Source organism: Capricornis sumatraensis, chromosome 11 (assembly GCF_032405125.1).
Source record: "Capricornis sumatraensis isolate serow.1 chromosome 11, serow.2, whole genome shotgun sequence".
Classification (NCBI taxonomy): Eukaryota; Metazoa; Chordata; class Mammalia; order Artiodactyla; family Bovidae; genus Capricornis; species Capricornis sumatraensis.
In genome coordinates this window covers 30,083,609-30,108,289 of record NC_091079.1, presented here as the reverse complement: position 1 = coordinate 30,108,289, position 24,681 = coordinate 30,083,609, and the positions used below count along the sequence as shown (strand labels likewise).

General features: G+C 50.9%; 1 protein-coding gene across 5 annotated transcripts in view; it reads right to left on the bottom strand.

Annotated features, from left to right (window-relative positions):
- The window catches only part of CYRIB (CYFIP related Rac1 interactor B), a 142,784-nt gene extending 129,213 nt beyond the window's left edge, over positions 1-13,571 (bottom strand). For 3 of the 5 annotated variants that reach the window (XM_068983510.1, XM_068983517.1, XM_068983511.1), the window contains exon 1: positions 13,515-13,571. The gene's annotated coding sequence lies outside the window, so the exon portion shown is untranslated. Of the gene's footprint in view, positions 1-7,913; positions 7,991-13,514 lie in introns of those variants that run through there. The other 2 variants (XM_068983512.1, XM_068983515.1) reach the window with 1 other exon arrangement.
- Positions 13,572-24,681: the final 11,110 nt, after the last annotated feature.

Sequence of the window (24,681 nt, the reverse complement as noted above, 5' to 3'; positions counted from 1 at the left end):
TACTGGAGTACCATTTCCTTCTCCAGGGGATCTTTCCCAACCCAGGGTTCGAGCTTGCGTTTCTCACATCTCCTGCATTGGCAGGTGGGTTCTTTACCACTGCACCACCTGGTAAGCCCTAAGGAACAAAACAGAGTGACTACAAGGTACCCCACCCCCAAATTATTCATCTTCCCAGTTCCTCGGTGAAAGTGAAAGTGTTAGTCACTCAGTCGTTTCTGATTCTTTGTGACCCCATGGCCTGTAGCCCACCAGTCTCCTCTGTCCATGGAATTCTTCAGGCAAGAATACTAGGGTGGGTTGCTATTTCCTCCTTCAGGGGATCTTTCCGACCCAGGGATGGAACTCATGTCTCCTGCATCTCCTGAACTGGCAGGCAGATTCTTTACCACTAGGGCACCTGGGAAGCCCTAACGGAGGGATGAGCCCTCAGTAAATGCCCTTTTCATTCATTAGGTGTGTCTTCTGACTTCTGAATTCCCTGCTAGCCTGAAGTGCATCTGTGAGGAGGCCACCAACTGGAGCTTAAGAGCCAGGACTAAGACTGAGTTCCAACTCTGGCCCATCCCAGCTGTGCAGCCCCAGGCAAATCACTCGGCCTCCCTGGGCTTCAATTCTCTGGGAAAAAAAAATAATGCACTCATCCTACAAACACTCTTGGATTGAGGGCTACAGTGAAGCCTGACCTGCAGACCTCAAAGAAAAGGCCCAGTTCTTGGGCCTTAGCGGCCACAACATGAACTCAAAGCACTCCACCGCTATAAGGCACTGTTATTAGACTTTAGCCTCTATTTTCTGTCATAACAGCCCCTTTCTGACTTCCTTCCCTGCCTTTTTTTTTTTTATTTTTAAGGTTCAAGATACAGTGTTTGGTCAATGCGAAGTAGAACAGCCAGCCAGGAGGCTCATCTTTAATTCAGCGCCAACAGCACTCAGCTGGGCTCAAACTTGGACAAAGACTTTTTTCCCCAGTGCATCTACTCACAGAGGCCTGTTCTCGTCAGCTCTCAACTATTCTCCCAGGGAGGGCTCACCCCAGGCTGGGAGGCTTGCAGGGGGCGTGGGGTGTGGGCAGGAAAGGGAGATGCGCAGGGAGAGCAGGGCAGACCTAGGACAGACCACCCCCCGCAGTCCAGAGGGCAGCCAGGAGCACCCCCAGAGTGTGGCCCTCAGGAAGGGGACACAGGGAGGTGGCAGCCTGTCACACTCCCGGCCTCCCCCTCCTAGAAGGATGCTCCATGACACCTCCGCCGCAGAGAAGGGAAGTGGCATGAAGCAACTGCCAGGGCTGCTCACACAGAAAGGCAGAGCCCTGCGCCCAGCAGCAGGTTCCCAGTGCCTTCCGCCCTCCGGGCGGCAGACGACACCCACACCCTCAGGGAACGAAAACCTTCGCGTGGCCGTGAGCTTCAGCTTTACCCAAGGACGAAACCTTTGACTAAACCTGAGTTTGGATAGACTCCGGGAGTTGGTGATGGACAGGGAGGCCTGGCATGCTGCAGTCCATGGGGTCGCAAAGAGTCAGACACGACTGAACTGAACACCCGATAGGCCACCCGTCAGGAGCTGAACTACATCTCCTGGCTGATAAGGATTAAATGAGATGACGGGCCCAGGCAGAAACCTCTCCCAGCACCAGCTTTTTAGCTGTTATGTTCTAGTTCTGACTCTCAAAAGGGCGAGGGTGAGGAACCGGCATGACTCAGCTCCACGGCTCAGGGCTCGGCGAGCAGCTGGAGCTCCTTTCATCTGGACAGTGGCACAACAGCCTGACTCACCTGTCACTTCCTCTGGAAGGTACCGGGCCCAATAGGAGAAGGGAGGAGGAAGGGAATGGAAAAAACAAGGGCTTTTCTGGACACTCAACAAACAGCTGTTGGGCTTCCCTGGTGGCTCAGTGATAAAGAATCCGCCTGCCAATACGGGGTACATGGGTTTGATCCCTGACCTGGGAAGATCCCACATGCCATGGAGCAACCAAGCCCGTGAGCCACAACAAGAGAAGCCACAACGTTGAGAAGACCAAGCACTGTACCTAGAGAGTAGCCCCCGATCGCCGCAAGTAGAGAAAAGGCCACGCAGCAACGAAGACTCAGCAAACCAATAAATAAAATTATGTAAAACATAAAAATAAACTGCCACGACTGCCCAGAAAGGTTGATAAAGGAAGGACCCAGCTGGCCACTAGCAAGAAGACACACCTGCCTCCGCAGGATGACACGGCTCCCAGGCATCCAGGCTGGGTGACAGGGCACCCACTGGGTTTCCTCCCGAGCGAGCTCTTAGGAACAGGTGCATCTCAGGTGCTATTCGACCTCCCCACCCCCGCTCTGATTGAGTGGCAGCCCCGTAACACACAGGAGAATAAGCTCGAAGGTGGAATCAAACCCTCCCTCCCTCCTGCCCCACTTAACATGATAGGGAACAAGAGATCAGGTTCCTTTTCTTTGCATTTTAAATGTCTGAGGTCTTGAGACGAAGACCAGTTTAGCTGGAGGGAAGTATTTTCCAATCCCATCCCCAGCCATGATCCTGGAAGCGGGGAGGGTCCCTGGGGGAAGGGGGTGGCGGGATATTCAAAAGGTCACATGCCTCGACTATTCCTCATTTACTTCTAAGAGGGAGAGGGCAAGGGTGAAGTCAGAAGTATGCAAATTCGCTTTTCTACACTTCCTCTGCATTTCACCACTGAAACTTTGAGAAACACCACTTGGGAAAGAGAGAGTTCCACTGGGGGGAGGGAGAAGGGCCTCAAGGTTGTGGGGTCATCTCCGAAGGTTGGAGCCCCCTAGGGCCCAGGACACCCTGTCAGATCAACTCCAGGATGGGGTGCTCAACCACAGACGTGGGCTTCCCTGGTGGCTCAGTAGATCAGAACTCACCTGCCAGTGCAGGGGACATAGGTTCGATCCCTGCCCCGGGAAGATTCCACATGCCGTGAAGCAACTAAGCCTACAAGCCACAGCTACTGAAGCCCGAGTGCCTAGAGGCTGTGCTCAGCAACAAGAGAAGCCACCGCAATAAGAAGGCCATGCGCCGCAAGTAGAAGGGTACCCCCTGCTCACTGCAAACAGAGAACAGGCCTCAGAGTAACAATAACAAAAAAACACTGATTCAGTCTCCACTAGGCCAGAAGTTGTGTCCTTCCCATCTACTGGGTCTCCCACACTGCAGCTGGACCCCCTAAAACTCTCCAAAGTCAACAGCACTCAAGCTGGCAAGACCCCCTGGAATAATTATTAACATATACGTGTAATACGTGGAGTGCCACTGGGTCAGGACAACTACACATTCTCACGATGTCCTCAATCTATCACAAGGTGTAATGGAAGTATATCTCATGTTCATTTCATGTAGCCATATTCAACTATACTCAACAGTATACTCAACTATGCTCAAAGGGCCACATTCTTTTTAAGAAACTTGAATGAAAGTGTACTTTGCCTCTTTAATTTTTGTGTATTTATTTTTTGGGATACTGTACATTGTGTACAACTGTACCACTGTACACTACTGTTTGCATGATACGTTCACACACACGGGTTACTGCACAGCATCACATATACAAAATCACAAGTGTGCAAACGATCCTTCAGGGGCAAATTCCCCTGAGACTGTCTCCTAATTCACCACGCAGTTCTGCCTGCTGGGTTGACTCCTGGACTTCATGACTGAGATGTGACTCTTGTGTTTTTTTCTCCTTTGGTGCTTTTGAGTCTTGAAGGGTGTGTCTGTCTGATGGGAACTAGCAGAAAATCAGTTTCGGGTTAGAACAGGAAACTGGGCCTCCAAGGCTGGTAAGCACTGGGAAGGCCACCATGGCTCTGCACCATGGCCACTTGCCAAGGACAGGCTGTCTGGTCACAAGAACTCCTTGCTGGGCCATGAGCTGGGCTGTCTGGTCACAAGAACTCCTTGCTGGGCCACGAGCTGGCCATGTGGGGCTTTCACCTCCCTGGTCTGATGGCTCATTCTTTCAGTGAATGGTGTAGATGACTTCCAAGTTCCTGTGTGACTCTGGGCAACTCACATCATCTCTCTGGGCCTTCATGGGCCGTCTGAACAAGTTCCCACCTTGGATGAGAATCAGAGCTTCCTAGATGAGGTTACACTGTGTTGAGATAGTGACCTCCTCAGCACTTTGGGTGGGCGGCCCTGGGGTCAGCCACCTCCAGCCAAGAGCTGCTTCCTCTTTCACTGCCCAACCCAGGCTGACAAATTCTGTTTTCCTGCATGGGTGGTGGCCTGAAAAAGCCTGAGAAGGATGGGACTAGGTGATCTCCAAGGTCCTTTCCATCTTAAGCCAACTGCCCCACGCCCAGCAATTAAAATCAGGTGGTATTCAGGCACAAGATTCTGCTACGTGGGGGTTCCTCTAACTGGGTGGCAAGGCATCAGAATTATCTGAGAGTGCGTGTTGAAAACGTGGATTCCTGGACTTCCCTGGTGGTACAGAAGATAAGAATCCACCTGCCAATGCAGGAGACATGGGTTCGAGCCCTCGTCTGGGAAGATTCCGCATGCCTCGGGGCAACTGAGCCCACGCACCACAACTACTGAGCTCGTGTGCCGAAAGTACTGAAGCCCGCATGCCTAAAACCTATGCTCTGCAACAACAGATGCCACCTCAACAAGAAGCCCAGCCACTGCATTGAAGAGTAGCCCTCACTCGCAGCAAGTAGAGAAAGCCCACACACAGCAACAAAGACCTGGAACAACCAAAAATAAATAAACAAATAATTTCTTAAAAAAGAAAACGTGGACTCTTGATTCTCCCACCTAGGAAGCTTAAACATACCCAATTTATAGTCAGATAAAAGAAATACTGGGGAAGAGGAAACACAGGCATAGAATATTCTGGCAAATTCACAGATGGATGAGAGTGTGGGACTACCATGAGCAGGCAATTCATCCTGTATCCACCTTATTGTCTCAAGTCTACAGTGACCCAGGCTCCAAAACCGGGGCTTTCCTCTTCTATTCAACCATCCACCCCAGAGCCTGAACCCACAGCACACTTCCTTCTCCCAGATCTTTGTCTTGCGGGGGGTGCGTGGGGACAGAGGAAGGTGCTACACGTCCCAACAGCAAATGCAACAAGAAGTGTGTTAATAGCACAAGTCAATTTGACACTGAAATTTACCAAAAATCTTACTACTCAAATTAGCCCAAGTAATCTACCTGCAAGAGTAATTTATAAATCCTCAACTTCCTGGGCTGACAAGTTCACGGAAGGTAGCTCTCACCAGTGATGGTTGGCAGGGTGCCTAGCACAAGGGGACGTTCCCTTAGAAAACCACCTCTGTCTTCCAACAACACCAAACAGCATCCAGCCGCAGCAGTCTGCTCCCTAGAAGACAACTCCCTTTGTAGGACTTTTGTTATGCTCGAGGTACACTCAGAAGAGGTAGTAAAAACAGTAGGTGGGGACTTCCCTGGTGGTCCAGTGGTTAAGAATCCCCCTGCCAATGCAGGGGACATAGGTTCAATCCCAGGTCCGGGAAGATTTCACATGCCGAGCGACAACTAAGGCTGTGTGCCATGACTACTGAGCCCACCCACTACAGCTACTGAAGCCTGCTCGCCCTAGGGCCTGTGCCCCACAAGAGAAGCCAGCGCAACGAGAAGCCTGCGCACGGGGACTAAAGCACAGCCCCACTCGCTGCAACCAGAGAAAGCCCTCACACAGCAAAGAAGACCCAGCACAGCCAAAACTAATAAACAAATAAAACTTAAAAAACAACAACAACAATAGTAAGTGACATTGAAGCTGGCAGAGACAGTACTTTGAATTCCAGCTCTGCCTTTGATTAACCTCTAAGTGTTCTGTTTCCTCCTCTAGAAGGTAGAGATAATATGACCTAACTCCCACAGTTACTGTGAAAGTAAGAACCACCACCTGGAATGTACACACTGTCCATGCTCAATGTCATTACAAGGGAGACCAAAAGACCCCAAAAGCCCAAAATCACAAAACCCCACCATGTGACATTTACGGGAGCCCTGTCATCAGGGAGGCCCTTGCCTGGGCCATAAATGCCACACAAAGTGTCAGAGATGCTGTCTCGCTCCCCACCTCCCGCTCCCCTCCCCGCCCCTGCAATCACCGCACTGCTCCGTCCTCTGGTGCCCACCCCCAAACCCATCCAGAGAGCCTCTCCGATTCCTGAAGGACAGGGTGGGCTTGGAGGGGCTGGGTTCTGGTGAGCCCAAGGAAACAACCCGAACCCTGCCTTCTCAAGCTGCTCAGGCCCTTAGGGTGGCCGGGGGACACGGAGCATTTATTCCCCCTGTGGACCCATCCCAGGGCCCAGCACATAGTAGGTACTCACTTAGTGACCCCTATGGAAGAGAAGGATGGATCTGCTTTCTCCGCAGTGAACTGAACACCCAAGAGCTATGAAGACATGTTCGGAAAAGACTATGAAATACCCCTCCGCTTTGGTTCACAGCCTGCTGGATCTACAGGCACCCGCTGGTTGTCCCTGGGGCCCCTCAGAGCTCAGGGACGTGCGCAGAACTAGGGTTCAGGGGAGCAGGGCAGACATTTTAGGATGTTATTGGCCGAGTTTCACTTCCTCGCTGTCTTCTGTATTTTACTTCACCTCTGGTTTTGAGCAAAGCTGGGGCCAGGCCAGCACACAAACTGGCAGTGGAGGCCTCTGCTGGGCTGCTCACTCCTCCTCCCTGAGTCCCAGCAGATGACGGTCCCTGAGGCTAAGAGCAGACAGGGGACTCGATTCCTAAGCACCTGTGAGGTGCCAGGCCCTACGCCAGGCAGAGGCAGCCAGGCTCGCACTGAAGAGCCACAACAAGCTGCACAACCGGCACTGGGGTGCCAGGGCACGTGAGGCAGTTTGCAAACGACTGCACACTCAGGGAGTCGTGAGTGAACCAAGAGGTACCAGGTCGCGAGGTCCATGGCTCTTCCCCCTTTCAAAGGAGAACCCCAGAGGTGCCAAGCCTCTCGGTTTTGCATTAAGGCACTACAGCAGTTTGAAAGTATCTTACAAAATACCTGCCCTTGGGACTTGGTCCAGTGGCAAGCCTAGTGGCTAAGGCTCCTTGTTTCCAGGGCAGGGGGCAAAGGTTCAATCCCAAGTCAGGGAATAAGATCCCACATGCTGCACAGTACAGCCAAAAGATTAAACAAAACAGAAATACTTGCCCTCCTATCAAATCCATATCCCATGGATACGCCAGAAGGTTACACTCCTGACCTGAAATCAGCACTGGACGAAGCAGTTCTGGCCCAGCTGCGACTACGTCCTTGCAGGGAGGGGGTGTCTTTTTGGAGTGTTTCTATTGATACGAGGCACTAGGCTAGCAGCTTGTCCAGACATCATCGTTTGGCCCTCCAAACAACCCAGAGAGGAGATGTTACCAGCCCAGCTCTGTTCCAGGCGGTTCTGGCCCAGCAAGGTGCTCTGATTTGCCCAAGGTCACACAGCTACTGTGCAGCAGGACCAGGGTACCTCAGCTCCACAGTCCAACAGTATTTGCTGAGTGGGCGCTGGGTTTAAATTCCAGAGAACTCCAAGTGGCCAGACAGGGCCCATCCCAGTAGACTCCTTGAGCAAGTGAGCCGAGGATGGAGCTTTTCTGCTCTCGCTGCCCAAGCCTCTTCCCATCCTCACCTCCTCTGCAGGACCGTGGCACTGCTCCTCCCCATCCTGGTCTGGGGATGTTGACCGAGGAGGGGAGAGGAGGCCACGTGTCTCTGACAGGCTGTGCGACTTCAAAGCCTTAACTTTTCCCTTGTTGGGTCTTCTTTTCCACTGTGGGTTTAAGGGCTTGCTCCCCTGCCCAAGGAAGGTCAGGAGCAGAGATATCTTTCGTGTCGGGGAAAGATGTCCAGCCACCACCCACCCTGGCCTCAGAGCCCAGCACTAAGGCAGCCCCAGGGTACTCACGGGCAGATGCTTGGGAGCCAGGAGACCTGGGTTCCAGTCCTGCGTTTGCCTCTTGGGCAAGACACTTCTCCTTCCAGATCCCAGTTCCCTCATCGGTTTAATTAAGAGTACAGGGTGCCTGCAACTCTGAGCATGCGGTTCCTGCTCAGTCCTTCCCAACAGCATCACGTGTGAAGGCTGCCACACTCACCCTACCTCCCTCTCTTCCCTCCCCGACTTCCTGCTGGGCTGCAGAGTACCTCCGGGTGGGAAAAGGAGGGCTCTTCTCCACACTCCCTTCAGGTCCCCACCGTCTTCTTATCGTGTGACTTGGGGCACGTCTGCTTCCTCCACTAACTAAGCCATCAGCTGCCAGGAGCCTCCAGGGTCATATTCCAATTCGCGTTCTTAGTGTCAGTTGGGTCCCAAGTAAATGAGAGGGTAGGGACCTCCAAGCTCTCCCTACTCAAGGCGTGGTCCACAACACTGAGCATCATATGGGGAAGTGTCAGAAATGCAGGCTCTCTGCCAGTCCCAGCCTCTGACTCTGTAAGGGAATCCTCAGTGGATTTGGGGGACTCATACATGCCAGTATGGGAATGGTGCAAGGTTCCCCCAGCTCCGACATGGCCCCTCCCCACAGCCCTTGATTTGACCACCTAGACGCCTCCAGATGTGTGGGCCTTAGCTGCTGCTGCTGCTGCTGCTGTTAAGTCGTGTCCGACTCTGTGCGACCCCACAGACGGCAGCCCATCAGGCTCCCCCATCCCTGGGATTCTCCAGGCAAGAACACTGGACTGGGTTGCCATTTCCTTCGCCAGTGCATGAAAGTGAAAAGTGAAAGTGAAGTCGCTCAGTTAAGTCCGACTCTTAGCGACCCCATGGACTGCAGCCTACCAGGCTCTTCCGTCCATGGGATTTTCCAGGCAAGAGTACTGGAGTGGGGTGCCATTGCCTTCTCCTTAGCAGGGATCCCTAAAATGTAGCTCACTAAATATACCAAGGGTTTCCCTGGTAGGGCCAGGGATAAAGAACCCGCCTGCCAATGCAGGAGATCCAGGTTCCATCCCTGGGTCGAGAAGGTCCCCTGGAGGAGGAAATGGAAACCCACTCCAGTATTCTTTCCTGGAAAATCTCATAGACAGAAAGAAGCCTGGCAGCCACAATCTATAGGGTCACAAAGAGTTGGACATGACTGAGCGACTAAGCACACACATAGTTACCAAAGGACATTGACCTTAGGAGCCTTCGAGAAGCCTGCCGCTGACTCACAAGGAGGATCTGAAACCTGCAGCCCCTCAGGGTGACTCCTGCCAGGTGTGACCCACTGGCCCTCTGAGTCTCAAGGAAGCTGAGTGGCTTCAAAATGTTGCAGCCCCTCCCTCAGTTCTGTGGCTGAGGCTACCCCCACGCTCCCCTCCCCCTACAACTTCCAAAAGCAGATGACTGCATAGCAGCCAATATTTAACAGCAGAAACAAACAGACCAGCAGCCCACCGGCCCCCTCAAGGGCCCTGCATCCATGCTCAGAAAATGTTCTTCCTTTATTTTCTACTCTTGACATTTACTCAACTTCAAAAGAAAAGGAATCCTTCCAGAACACGCTTTCAGGTTTTATTTTTAATAAACCCTGCGATTCCTCTAATGGCTTCAGATTATCCTAAATATTTATTTTTAAAAAATCATTCTCAGCGTCACTTCTTTAAACAAATCTCCTCATTGACTTCGATTATTTATGAATTTATGAACACAATGTCTCCTTTCCCTGGGGCAGATGGTAACGTGTAAGCCTTTGAAAAGGAGTGGGGGGTGGAGGGAGGAAAAATCAATGGGACAGAACGTAAACTCAATGAGTCCTCAGTTTACTCTCCTTGACCAGCTCTGGTACAAGGATCTCTTCATTCAGGGGAAACACCATACTGTGGCCAGTCAACAAGTGGTTTGGGAAAGCATGGAGACTTGAATCTAGGAAGAAGCTGTAAGCCAAGAACTTGATCCCCAGTGGGAACGGAAGCCCTGTTAACAGAGGGACAGGACGATGGGACCGGGGCCAAGACAGAAAGAGCCCAGGGATGGTGGGAAAGTAATTAATATATACTGAACACCTACTATGAGCTGGGAGACTCCCCAGACCACTTCTGCATTGATCATCACAACCACCTTTCCAGGCAGCGATTATAATTCCTCATTTGAAAGATGAAGAAGGCCCAGAGAAAGAGGAAGTATCTTGCCCAAGGTCACAGCACTAGCAAGCAGCAGAAGAACCAGGATGGACAGCAAGACACTCAGGCCTTCAAACCCAAACCCACACTGCCTTTGAAGTAGAAAAGGATGAGAGAGAATAGAGAATGCAGTTAAGATCATGCATCCTTGGTTACAAAGTTATTATCTTCCTTTCAACCTGGTGAGGCCAATCACCCCTTTCAAGACTGTCAAAGACTTAACTCCCAAAGTTCCACAATGCAACAGAACTTTGCCCATTGAGAATCCAGGAGGATCAAGTCTCAGATGAAATCTGGAAGGAGCGGATGCAAAGGTTATAAGAAGATATGAAATGAGAGTCATAAACACACAGAAAGCTCACTTTATGAGACACAGAGGGCAAAAGAACTTTACCCTCAGGGACGGATAAAAAAGAGGAGCCTTTACTAAGAGCCCCAGAGGAGGAGAAAAAGAATAAAATCTACCCTTCTCCCTCCTCCCCCTCAATTTCCTTCTCTCCAGAAGCTCCAATTCAAGTTAAAAAAGAGAGATGGGTCTGGCCTTTGAGATGCTTATGCTCCCTCGAGTGAAAGACCGTTACTGCTGCTGTTGATAACAACAATCATTAATGACGATGGCCATTTACTGGGGGCCTGGGCTGACAGCTTCATGAATACGACTACAAGGAGCAAAACCATCCCATTTTACAGATGAGAACACTGAGGCTCCGAGCAGGGAAGAAACGTGGTGATGTGCATAGGGGCAGTAAGAGGGGACACTGAGGTGTGACTCTGGATCCTGTTCAGGAGGCCAGTGAACTAGATGAGATGGGGCAGAGAGGAGGAAAAGACAGTACCGAGAAGGACATGATCTGTCTAAGGCTTCAAGCCACCAACTAGCTAAAGTGGGTCAGTTTTAAAGCTGAATTTTTCACTGACACAACACCGTCTCCACAGTGCTCGCTGGAAGATGGTTTTGCTGGAGACAGCCAAGTCCCAGACTGCTGAAGTCACAGGACAGTGGTATCTTCAGGAGTCCCTCCCGTCACAGGCTCTAAGTCCTGAAATAAGAACAGAGACTGGGATTCCATGATGGGGAACCAAGACGCCCTGGGGAGGAACGGCCAAAGAACAATGTCAAGGTCACCTACAGGCCAGTGTGTTGACCTTAAGTTGGAGACAGATTGAACTTCCACAAAGAGCAAAGGAGAAACCATCACTCTTTTGTTCATTCTGTCAAAAACAAAAACAAAAAAATACTGGACCCTAGCATATGCCAGACAGCCTGCCAGGCGCCAGGGGAACCACAAAGGCCCTTCAGGTGGGAGCACGGTCCACGGGAAAGAGAGGGAGAGCTCAGCGGATGGAAGACTGGAGTGATGACCTTGAATCTGTGGCCTCATTGGCTGAGGGTCTCGGGCCAAGTCCTATACTTTTTCTGAGTTGTAAGGTGAAAATAAAATCTCTACTTCATAGGTAACTGTGGCCACTCTACGTCTTCAAAAGGAACCTGTGCGAGCTTAAACTGTAGCTGGCCACTGCACCGAGGTGCCTGCTCTTCCCTCTTAAAATAATAGCCGCACTCGAGTTCATCTCCTGCCCTCCAGAAGTTGGGAAAAAGAAAAAAAAAAAGCACAGCTAAGGATCCTAAGAGAGGTGCACACGGGCCTGTGGGATCTGAGAAAAGAAGAGAAGGAATGGCTGTCAGAGAAAGCAAAACTATCTGAAAATCTCCCAAAGGACATGCAGAAACACATCCTGAATCTTTATCTGAAGGCCACTTCCAAGTACCCCTGTGCATAAGAACAACCTAGCCTCCTTCAGCACACATGCTTTGCCCTTCCCCATGCCTAAAGTTTAGCAAGCATCCAGATAATGTAAATTACAACCTGCCTCGCCAAGAAAACTCATGCCAGCTGACCACTTCTGCATGCCCCACCTAGGAGAAAACCCACCACGTTTACAGGAACCCCCAGGCCTGGGAAGTCAGCCCAGCTGTCAGCCCTGGCAGCCCGCCCCAGCCAGTCATCTGGCAGTGGCAATCAAAATGATGATTCCTTTTCATTTCCACCGAATGCAATCTTCCAAGAGGAGAGGCTCAAAGTCAGAGTTTAAGCTCCTTTTCATAAGGAGTCAATATTTTCACAGGATAATCCCTCTTGGGTACGGGGTGGATTACAAATATCCCAAGTGGCAAAACGTGGCTCTCTGGGGACTGTGGAGAGGCCGTTACAGGGCAAGGAGGCCAAAACGTGGAACCACACCTGGCCACTCACTCACTTCTCAAAATTCACCATCCACCTATTCACTGCACAGATACCTATGTGCCCCAGGCCCCCCTTCCAGGCGGTTGGGATGCAAGAATGAAAGGGGACTGACAATGACACTTCCCAGCCCTGCGCCCTCGCCAAGTCAAGAAATCCACGCTCACTTGCTGGAGGCCCAACTCAAGAGCAACCCGTTTTAGGAACAGCCGCCTAAAACTCAGAGAGGGCAAGCGACTTGCCCAAGGTCACACAGCTAGCAAGAGGTCCAGCAAGGAATTAAACCCAGGTACAAAGTCCTCGTGACACTCCCCGGCGGGGCCTCCTTCCCGCTCAAGCCCTCCCCCACCAGATCCATTTCTGCGGCAGGGTGAGGATCAAAGCCCGCCCCCCTGGGCTCCAGTAAGGGAAGTCCTCGGTTCCTCTTTCCTCCCCGCCCCCCGCCCCCACTTCCCCGCCACACAGGACATACAAGTTCGAGACCCAAGGTGTGTGTGCGCAGCCCCAGAAAAGCCCTGTAGACTGCAAGGGCATCCACCCGTTAACTTCCATAAAAAAAAAAAAAAAGGGATTAAAAGATAAAGAGCACAGAAGCAGCCCTCTTTAAACACCGGCGGGTGGTTATCCCAGGAGGAAGTCTTGAAGCCAATGGAGATTTTGTTCACCCCCTCCAGTTCCTCAATTCTAAAAGACTGGCCTTCCAAGCCCCCAATGGAAGTTAGCTGAGGGAGGGGGTGCAAGGCGCCCGGGGTCAGACCCTGCGCCCTCACCTGGCTCTAAGAAGGGGCCCCCCGGGTAGCAGTCACCCCCGGGTACCCCCTCCCTCCGGGCGCCGCCGCGCGCTCCCCACAGCTGGGTGGACCCGGGCGGCGGCCCCGCGGCGTGCGCCCCTCGCGTCCGCCCTCCGCAGCCCACCCGAGGCGCATCCTCCGGGAGCCCCGTCCCCGCCCCGCGCCGAGCCCCCCACCCTCGCGGCGCCCCTACTCCAAACCGCAGGACGCCCGGCGCGGCCCGGATCGCATCCCTTTCCCTCCCCGCAGCCATCACGCGCGCGCCCCGCGCCCCACGCCCTCCCCGGGGGCAGGTCGGCTCGCAGGGCGCGCGCGGAGCAGCCGGGCGGCCCGGGCGGCGGCGCCGGCGGAGCCCGGGGCACGTACCTGGCGGCCCGGGCGAGCGGCGAGGGGAGCGCGGGCGCGGGCGCGCAGGAGCCTCGGGCGCCGCCGCCGCCGTTTCCGGGTTGGCGGGTCTCACGTCACCGCCGCAGGTTTGCGAGCGGCCCCCGCCGCGCCGGCACAGCAGCAGCAGCGGCGGCCCCGGCGAGCGTCAGGCGAGAAATAACTATAAAAGGAAGAGACGCGTCGAGGAGGAAGAGGAAACGCCGTTTACCTTCGAGAAGCCGAGCCGCCGGCGCTCGCACAAAAGGAGGACGCCCGCCGACGCCGCCCCGTCCCCGCCGCATCGCGGGGCCGGGCGTCAGCGCGCGCGGCGCCCCGGGACCGCCCCGCGCCGGCCCCCACCCCAAAATCCGGCGGCGGGGGCGGGGGTCCGGGCTGGACCCCGGGGTGACCTTGGGCATGTCGCGGCAGGCGGCCGAGCGGCCGCGTGGGGGGCGCTCGGCGCCCTCCCGGCGGCGTAGACGCGGAAACTCCTGCTCCTTGGGGATGGCCCAAGGTCACAGCCAGTGCGGCAGGGCTCCCGTTCGAACCTTGAGTGCCCCCGACCTGCGGGCCAGCCCGGTTCCTAGCCCAGGGTCCGCTCCCCCCTCACCTGTCCGTGGGGAAGGATGCTGGCCTCCCCGGCCCACCTGGCATTGGGGCAGTGAAAGCTGGTGCATTCAGTACACTCATTCAGCCCACAAGGCATATTCACTGAGGGCCTACTATGTGCAGCTAGGAATCCAAGCAGAATACCTGCCTGGGGAGTGTCCGGGCAATACATATCTGATGTGTCTGGTGCATATCTAAGTGCTGCTGCTGCTGCTAAGTCGCTTCAGTCGTGTCCGACTCTGTGCGACCCCATAGACAGCAGCCCACCAGGCTCCCCGGTCCCTGGGATTCTCCAGGCAAGAACACTGGAGTAGGTCGCCATTTCCTTCTCCAGTGCGTGAAAGTGAAAGGGGAAAGTTAAGTCGCTCAGTCGTGTCCAACTCTTCGCGGCCCCATGGACTGCAGCCTACCAGGCTCTTCCGTCCGTGGGATTTTCCAGGCAAGAGTGCTGGAGCGGGTTGCCAGTGCTAGGAGGAAAGATAAAGCGGGCCAGGGGCTCGAGAGTGGGCGCCTCTGGTGCTCTCCTAAGAGGCTCTCCAAGGACTTCCAGCACAGAAACTCCTAGACAAAGTACTCCTCACTGAAATCCTAGTTTTGGGTCTCATGAGAGACCCCGTCTTTTCCCTCCTCTGTAATGGCATAGAGTGATTTTTCTCCATGCAGCAGGACATGCCTAGGAAACAAATGCTTCTCTGCTCCCCCAGCCCTCAAACCCTGTCACGGTCTTGAAATTCAGCCACATTTCCTAGGAATACAGACAATATTCTTTAAAGTCTCTTTCCTCTGACCTCTAGCAGGACACCAGGAGTCACTTCAAAAGCTTCCACTGTCTTTTCCACCTCCGGTTGTCTTGGATGTGCTGCAGGCAGGGGGATGTGACCAGTCACCAGGTAGTAATAGAGCTGACTTACCTGATTATCACGCGTTTATTTATGGCAACCCTTCTAAAGCCCTGTGCCTGGATCTGGGTCGGAGGTGGGGTTGGGGGGTGTGCTGAGATGTTAGGATTTCAGCAGGACTTCCTAGAGACTCCTGGTCCTGGGGCGAGTTGGAGGGCCCTGTGAATCTGCGGCTTCAGGAAAGCATGACAGTGTATAGAGGAGACAGGGGGCAGGGATGTTTACCCAGCTTGGAAGGGAGGGAACCAAAGAGGACAGCAAGAGGAGATCAGAAAGCCCTTCCTAGAAGCTGTGAGAGGCATTAGAAATCCCTGGAAGATTGCCTGAGCACCCGCACCCGAGGTGCTGGAGGGTGGCGTGGGGAGGGGTGGAACCCTGGGTCTTGAACTATGAAAGTGAGAAGCAGCAGGGGAAGGGTTTGGACTTACACAGCTGAGCTGAGTTTAGTTTCTTTCTTGGCTGCCTACAAAGTGGGCATCAATTATGCTGAACATTTTGGAAATGCTGAGCAGGTGCCAAAGGCTGTGCCCATCAAATTCTCACAACAGCCCCATGAGGTAGGTTCATCACGCTCAATGGTTTGCAAGATACTGGAGCCGAAAGAGAGAGGGAATTTGCTCAAGGTCAGACTAATTGAATAGTGGTGGAGCTGGGCATGAACCCAGATTGCTTGGCTCAAAGCCCGCACTTAGCCACTCTGAGCCTCAGTTTGCTCCTCTGTGAAATGGGATTGACCATAATTACTTCATTAGGGCTGGGGAGGGGGCAGTGGTTAAATGACACAGTACATGTGTACTATGAACCTAGCAGATTAATAGGATCCAGGACAAAGCTATCACCATTGTAGTTGTCATCATAACAATTGTTAAAGGCATGGGGGTAGGAACTTTCTGGCACACTTGGGAACTCCAAAAAGCTCAGCATGATTGTAACACAGAATGTAAATGTGGCCAGGGCAGGGTCGGGGTTGGGGGAGAGGTTAGGAAGCTAGGAAGAGTAGATAAGGGCCTGGGGAGCGGCTGGATCACACTTCGCCTGCACTCCACTGAATTGAGAGTACCTGAGATGAGAGATCCAACTTATATGCATGTGTCACTGGATTCAGGGAGGCTGAGAGGATGATTCTCGCCTTTGACCTTGGCTCATTCAACCAGGTCCTGATAGATATGACAAATTCAAGCAAATGGAAACCTGGGGATAATGCCTGGGAAAAGCTGTGGCAAGCCACACTGCAGTGACCTGCTCTGTTTCTCTGGAGTATCACCCTTGACAACGGCAGATAGAAGCCTATGTCTGTCTGTCTGGGCTGTAGTAACCAAAAACCACAGACTTCTCAGGGTTTCAGAGGCTGGAAAGTTCAAGATAAAGATTCTGGCAGATTTGGTGTCTGGTGAGGGCCTGGTTCATAGGGGGCCTTCAACACTATGTCCTCACATGACAGAAGAGGGGAGGGAGCTCTCTGGGGTCTCTTTTATAAGGACACTAATCCTATTTATGGAGGTTCTGTTCTCATGACCTAATTACCTCCCAAAGGCCCCACCTCCCAATGCCATCACATGAGGGGTTAGGTTTCAACATAGGAATTTTGGAGGGACACAAACATTCAGTCTGTAACACCCAGCATCCTGAAAATAGTGCTGATTTTGGAGTCAGGAAGGCCTGACTACCATTTCCAGCTGTGTAACCTAGGCAAGTCATTTAACTCAACTCCAATAATTTCCTTGTCTGTAAAATGGGAAAAATGACATTCATTTTCTGTTGTTGAGAAGGTTACATGAGAATGAATTCTGAGTGCTCTATAAACTCAAACAGCACGCACACTTTAGTTTCAGTCTTTGAGTCCTGTCCTCCCATCGTGCATGCTGTCCACTCATCTTTCAAGCAAAGTATTAATAGCTTGCTCTTTCCATCATGTATGCAAAAGCCCCTCAAAAATATGCTTCCCCATTGAGCACCTGCTTTTAACCACGAGTGAATGCTCTTATGTGTAGACGGTAACAGAAGGCAGAAGTCGGGAGGCACAGGGACTCCGTTTTTGTCCTGCTGGTTAGTATTTTACAATTAACAACTTAGGGACCAGAGACATATTAATACATCCTTTGTTACCCTAACGTTATTGACCAGGGTGTTTTGATATTCACTAACATAACCAACCCTGGGCCACAGGAGTTAGTTTCTGCAACGTGCACCCCAGGTCAGTACTATGTTACGCAGATTCCTCTTGCTGTTTAATACCACTGGGCATTAAAGCAAACTCAGTGACATACTGCTACTGGTTGTGAGGGTCCCCTCACTTGCAGCCACTCAGAACCAACAAACTTAAGGAGGATTCAAAGCCTGAACCCTCTAGAGGCTGCCTTCCTTGAAGGGTGAGAGGGTTACTTGGAAGGGGGCTTGCAGGTGGCTCAGGCTGCCACTTTCAGGCTGGACAATCCCCCTCAGCAGGAGGAGAGAGAACTGGCCTTCAGAATGGAACAGGGGTTCTACCCCCTGGCATGCAGACCCAGGGCTAGTGAGGGATGGTTTCCAGGGGCCAGGAGAATGGGGGTAACTGCTTAATAGGTACAGGGTTTCCTTTAGGGGTAACACATTCTGGAACTAAAATAAGGTGGTAGTTGTGCAAGAGTGAATGTGCTCAATACGACTGAATTGCTCACTTTAAGATGGTTAACTGTATGCTGTATGTCCAAACTGTATCTCAATAAAAAAATTAAATAAGAATTAAAACAGTATAAGAGTTTTACCTGAATCAAAAAATATATATATATATATATATATATATATATATATATATATATATGGGAAGAAAACTTAGTTGGGGGATGGAGAAGGCTAGTGAGCAGCACCTTTAATATATTTTCAACATTTCAACATCGCCACGATAGAGCTGACAAATGAGCCCAAATGTCAGAATCTGGGCAACTGGGCATTGAAACTCCTTGTGAGCCATCAGGAATTAGTATGGAATAATGAAGTCTGGGTATGCACATTTTTATTATTATTGTTATACGTTAATTTGTGTTTCTAAGTAAAGAGCCTGGCATAGTGGCATAGTGGAAAAGCTCAGGGTATTTTTCCTGACTTTAGTTCTCATCAGTCATAGGGCCTTGGGCAAAGCACTCAGCCTCTCCTGTTTCTTTGTCTCTTAAAATGGGATGAGGACGGCATTTACCCCATAGGGTCGTTGTGGGGACCAGTGGGGGACACAGGTATAATTTCACCTGGAAGATACTTAATATTGATAAATGGCTCTTACTATATGACATGTTCATATTTTTCAGAGCATGAAGCTAAGAATTTCACGGGGTGGGGCGGGGCAGGGGGCTACTTTACGATGCACTGCCTAGGTTCCACAGTCCTGGAAATGCACAAACCAAAGCGCACCTCCGAGACCGATCTCACACGTGCCCCTGCACAGCACGTGCAGGCGGCGATGAGGGATTGACGCATGCGCAGCTTGCTCTGCTCCCTCTCCGCCCCTCCCGGAATCCGTGGACACGCGTGGCTTGTCACTGGTCCAGTGCAAAATGACAATTACCACTAAGCGCAAGAGAGCAAAGTGAAAATACTGCATACTCTCTGGGATCGTGTTGTGAGGGTGCTGGCCAAGGGAAGCTAGCCGTAACACTAGAAGAGCCTGAATCCTGGAGAAAGGCTGGGAGTGATTTAAGAGCCAGTGCTGTACAGTTACTTACCAGGGAATTGCTGTGTAAGTGGGTCAGCTTTCATTATGCAGAAAAACTCAATTACTTGGAGGTGTGATCTTGTATCAGTGACATATTCCCTGGGAAATCAAATGGCCCTATGTGGGAGGAAACAGAAATCTTCCCCTCTGGTCATACTGAAGTAAAACCACTCTCTAAATGACTCATTTCTCAGAGCATAAAACGTCTCTCTACTCTGGTCGACAAGCATAGGTGTGAGCACATACACGTGCACACACACGGGCATGTACCCCGGAAGGCAAGAGTGTATTTATTATATGAGTTATGTTTAAGTTATGAAAGTAATAGCTGTTCACCATAGAAAAACAGAGAAACTGTAAGGAAAGCAAAATTTATCCATAAACTTGTCCATTCTTTAACATTTTGATGTATTATCTTTCAGTCTTTGAAAAACGCATTTTAATACAGTTGCAGTCCCACTATATGCATAATCTTTCTTTGTTCACTTCTACCTAAGGCTGTTCATCCCACACAGGTTTGAACAGACCGGGTGGCCACTGCTGCCCTGAATGCCACACAGGCGAGAAGGGAAGAAGCACGTGAGAGAGCAAGCACGGCCATCCCTTCACTGCCGTCTCCTCCAGGGCAGACACTATGTCTTGTTCAGCACTGAGGTCCCAGCCCTTAGAATGGTACCCGAAACATTATGGGTGCTAAATAAAGACACACTGAATAATAAATGGATGGATGCCTGGGGGAAATACCTTACCTGACAGGTCCAGCCACTGCCGCCTGCCCATCTGAGCAACAGGGAGTGGTGGGGATTGTAGTGAGGGGGATGTACATCCATCCTCGGGCATTTGCATTCCAGTGTTTACAAAAAAGCCCCTCTGCTGTCTGCAGTGGGCAGCCTCTCAGAGCACTGTTCTCCAAGGGCGGTCCTTGGATAATAGCAGCAGCAGCAGCTGGGAACTGATAAGGAGAAAAGTCTCCGCCCCTTCCATCCCCAAGTCACCCACTCAGGAACCTGGGGATGGGGTCCAGCATCCAGGGGTTTAACGAGCCCTCCAGGTGACTCCACAGTAGCTAATATTTGAGAGCCATGGACTCAGAGTAGTGGTTCATGGGCCTGGTGCATATTAGAATCACCCAGGCAACCTGTTTACCCTCCAATACCTGAGCCCCAGCCCGAGACTCTGACTTAATTGATCTTGGGTGGGGCTCAGACTTCAGAATGTTCTCAGAGGTCTTCAGAGGCTTTTAATGTGCAGCCAGGGCTGAGGAGTCTGATCTGGAATGGCAGAGAGGCAGCAGGTAGCTCTTTTATTCCTCTCAGATTCTTGCGCCTTCTCACTTGATGTGTTTTCATCATTACTGTGAACTCAGTACTGTGATCAACCACACTTACTTTTTTTAAAATTATTATCATGAAATAGTTCATTCATACAAAGCTGCATAGAGATCAATATAACAAACACCGTTAGCTCTGTCATATCTTATCATTTGGTCATTGTTGTGGGCTGACTGTGTCCCCTTCAAATTCCTGTGTTGAAAAGTCCTAACCCCCAGGACCTTAGAATGTCACTGCATGTATGTGTTAGGGCCTTTAAAAAGGTGAAAGTGAAAAGTGAAAGTTGCTCAGTCGTGTCCAACTCTTTGCAACTCCGTGGACTACACAGTCCATGGAATTCTCCAGGTCACAATACTGGAGTGGGTAGCCTTGTCCTTCTCCAGGGGATCTTCCCTACCCAGGGATTGAACCCAGGTCTCCTGCATTGCAGGTGGATACTTTATCAGCTGAGCCACAAGGGAAACCCAAGAATGCTGCAGTGGGTAGCCTATCCCTTTTCCAGTGTGATCTTCCTGACCCAGGAATCAAACTGGAGTCTGCTGTATTGCAGGCGGATTCTTAACCAACTGAGCTATCAGGGAAGCCCTACTACAGTTAAAATGAGGCCATTCGGGTGGGCCCTAACCCACAATGACTGGAGTGCTTAGAAGAAGAGGGAATTAGGACACAGACACATGCAGATGAAGGAAGTCACCTACAAGCCAAGGGGAGAGACCTCAGATGAGGTCCAACCCTGCTAACAGCTTGATCTTGAACTGTGAGAAAATAAATTTTTGTTGTTTAACTACCCAGTCTATGGTACTCTGTTATGTGAGCCCTGGGAAACAAATACAGCCATATTTTCTCAGATTTTCTGGGGGAAAAAAAATGAAACACAACAGATTTGGAGCTCCATCTAGTCCCTCCCCCTATTCCTCATTTCTCTGCTTCCCCCTCCTCCAGGGGTAACGTGTCCTAACCTTAGTCTTTACCTTTCTCACCAGGATCTTGGAACAATGTTAGGTACGAGGATTCTGGAGCCAGAACAACTGGGTGGGAGTATTGGTTCGGCTACATGACTTTGACACACAATCACCCTCTCTGGGGCTGAAGGGTCCTCATCAGCAAACTGGAAATATGAATAGTACCACCACCTCTGCATGCTGTTTGGAGGGTTAAATCGACTACTATTTACAAAACACCTAGGACAGTGAGTGCTGAGGAATTGATGCCTTCTATCTGTGGTGTTGGAGAAGACTCTTGAATGTCCCTTGGACTGCAAGGAGATCAAACCAGTCAATCCTAAAGAAAATCAACCCTGAATATTCACTGGAAGGACTGATGCTGCAGCTGAAGCTCCAATATTTTGGCCACTGGATGCGAAGGGCCGACTCACTTGAAAAGACCCTGAAGGTTGGAAAGATTGAAGGCAGAAGGGGATGACAGAGGATGAGATGGTTGGATGGCATCACCGACTCAATGATTTGAGTTTGGGTAAACTCCGGGAGACAGCGAAGAACAGGGAAGCCTGGCGCATTGCAGTCCATGGTGTTGCAAAGAATCAGACACGACTGAGCGGCTGAGCAACAACAGGATAGTGTCTGGCACATTAAGAGTGACATACACATGCTTGTTAAACAGAGCCACACTTTGACTACATAAACATGTATGCACCTATAATATGCATGAAATATTCTTTACACATTTTTTTAGACTTACATAAACGGTCTCCTGTACACATACTCTGTAACTTGGGTTTTTTGTTTGAGTGCCAGTGGCACTTTTGGACACGGCTGCATGTGAATAAAGGCTCTCTTTCACCCCCATTTAAGGGCTGTAGTCTCCCCACTCTCACTGCCTCACCCAGGGAGCTGCCTCTCTCATCCTGGCCTCTTTTCACCTACACATGGGACATTCCCTGCCTCCCCAGGGATGGGGCCCGGCTGCCCTTAGTCAAGACCCTGCCTCCACTCTCCCCCTGAGGCCCAGGCTGCCTCTGAGCCAGCCCTCACACCTTCCTGCTCTAGTTTCATTTCCCCTGTGCCTGGGTTTTAGAAACCCAGCACTTCTTCCATTTCAAAGGATTTCCATAGCCAAGATCTCCTGGGAGGGCTGTCACTTAACAGCCCTGTGATGAACAGAAGGCAGTGTTGTTCCCTTCCCTTTGCACATGAGGAAACTGAGTCACAGAAAGGTTGAATGACTCACAGAAGGTCACACAGGGAGTCAGAGACACAGTTACGTCTCAGCCCAGCTCTCCAAACTCCCAATCTTATGTTTTTTGCCAAATTTGTTATGAAAACAATTGCACTTAATATTTATAACAATTTGGAGTTTTCTTAGTAGTCCCAATTAGAAGATGAGAAAACTAAGTTTTCCCACAGCAGGGTCCCAGAGCCACCCGCATTGGGATTCCCCTAGGGTCCTTGCTAAAAGTACAGATTCCCAGGCTACATATTCTTGCTTAGTAGGTCTGGGTGGGCCGAGAAACCTGCATTTTTGTGGCCACTGCTGAGTGGCTCACACTCAATCAAGTTTGGGGAACACTGGAGTCCAGAAGAAGCGTTGCGCTTTCTTTGACCCATCACTCACTGTGGCAGGCAGCTTCCAAGCATCTGGGTCGAGTCCCCAGCAGCTGCCAGCTCTGAGGTGGATGTGTCGACCATGAAGGCCAGGGTGGCAGAGGTCAAAGGCTGTGAAGCAGAGCAAGATGCCAGACCCAGTGCAGGGGCAGAGGGGGCATCTGCAATGCACCTACCCACATGGGTGCTCAGCCCAGAGCCAGCCACGCGGACAGGGCCCCAGGGGCAGAAGAGCTGCTCCGGGGAGTCCCAGGATCATGGTTATTAGAGGTGTGGTTGCTGGGAGCCCAGTGGCTCCTGTGCATCGGCTGTGTCTCAGCCTGGTGGCAATAGGGAATATTCATGGAGCGCTTACTGCACGCCAGGCACACACCCCGTGCAGTGCTTGGCATACGTGGCCTCACCTTGTGCTGGGCACTGCTGTCATCCCCATTTGTCACAGGAAGAAGCTGAGGCTCAGGAGTCTAAATGACTCGCCCAAGGCCACGCAGTAAGCACACGGATGCCTGCATCCGTTCTCTTAACCACAATTCAACACACCTTCAAGTCATTATTTTTTATGTCCGTGTTCCTGGCAAAGTGCCTGGGACTGTCAGTGCTAAATAATTGAGTAGACTGAATGAATGAATGAATGAATGAAACAGATATTATAGTTCACTAGTATAAACTGACTCTAGCAAACCCAAGCTGTACTTCTTTTCTTAAAAGAGCAGGCATTTTAAAAATGAGCTTATACAGTCCTTTATCTTTTTTCTTGAAGTTGACTGAGCCAGAAAGAACATACACATGTGCACACACAGTTAATGGGAAGCATTCTGGCTATTGAGAATCTGACTCGATTTGCTTTAATAGAGAACAGTTTTAGAGACAGGATCTGGCACTCACTCCTGGAATTCTCTAGGCCTCAGTTTACTCATCAGGAAAATGGGGGCAATCACAGCCCAGCCCTGGGGATGTGGTGAGGATTCAATGAGGAAACGCAGCTCAGGTGCTTAGTGCTGCATGGGACCCACGAGGAGCTGACCGAGGATGTTAGTGGTTGTTGCTCTTTCATTATTGCTCTTTTGGGGGGAAAAGTGAGCCGGTAAGAATCATTCTTCTGTCACATTCATGCAAAAGGAAAAGCCCCCAAAGGGTTCTAAGAAAGATCTGTAGCAATAGTTGTGGTCACATACACAAATGAAGACAGGGAGGTGGCAAATTGCACAGAGAATCCTCGAAAGGTGAACGTCACAAGTATTTGTCCCACTGACATTTGCTTTTAACACACATTTCTTTTTAATACATTGTCATTGCTTCCCATGCCCATTTATGATGATAAGTGAACATCAAAGGATTCCTAGAGCACCAGCTTTGCTGGATGATAGAAGTGGGGCTGTGAAATTGACTAATAAAGAGATCTTACAATACGTGGGCCTTTTGAGTTTACAGAGGGATTTTACACACACTGTCTTTAATCCTTAAACCCTGTCCCTTGAAGTGAGGCAGATACTGCTCCTGCCATCTGACAGAAAAGGAAATGGCAGCCTCAATGTCAAAGTGATATGCCCAACGTCATCTCTTTATACCAGAAGCTGGATTTGAACCTGGTCTCCAGAGCCCATGCCTGTGGTCCACTCCATCACAGGAAACCACTCTAGAATTTAAATGTGTCCTGGGATACCTAGGAACTGAGTCACTGGGTAATTAATATGAATAGTATTAATATGAATTAATATAATTAACACTATTAGTAATTAATATTATTCATTAATATGAAAAGTAGGGATCACCCACAGAACAGAAAAACAGGTTGGGAGGACTTCTTGCCAAGGTAGGGTAACAAGGACTGGATTTATTCTCCAGCCTTAACTGGAAAAAAAAAAGAGGAAAAAATATTGTTTCAGACAGTGGACAACAGCCAACAAGGACAGTGATCCCTGAAAGAGAAGACGGTTATGCCTCTAGCCTCCGTGCCTCGCTTGGGGGGTCTTTTGTATCCTTCCAAGTTCAGTGGTTAAGAGTATACCTTCCAAGGTAGGTATTCAGGTTCGATCCCTGGTCAGAGAGCTAAGCCCGTGTGCCACAACTAGAGAGAAGCCC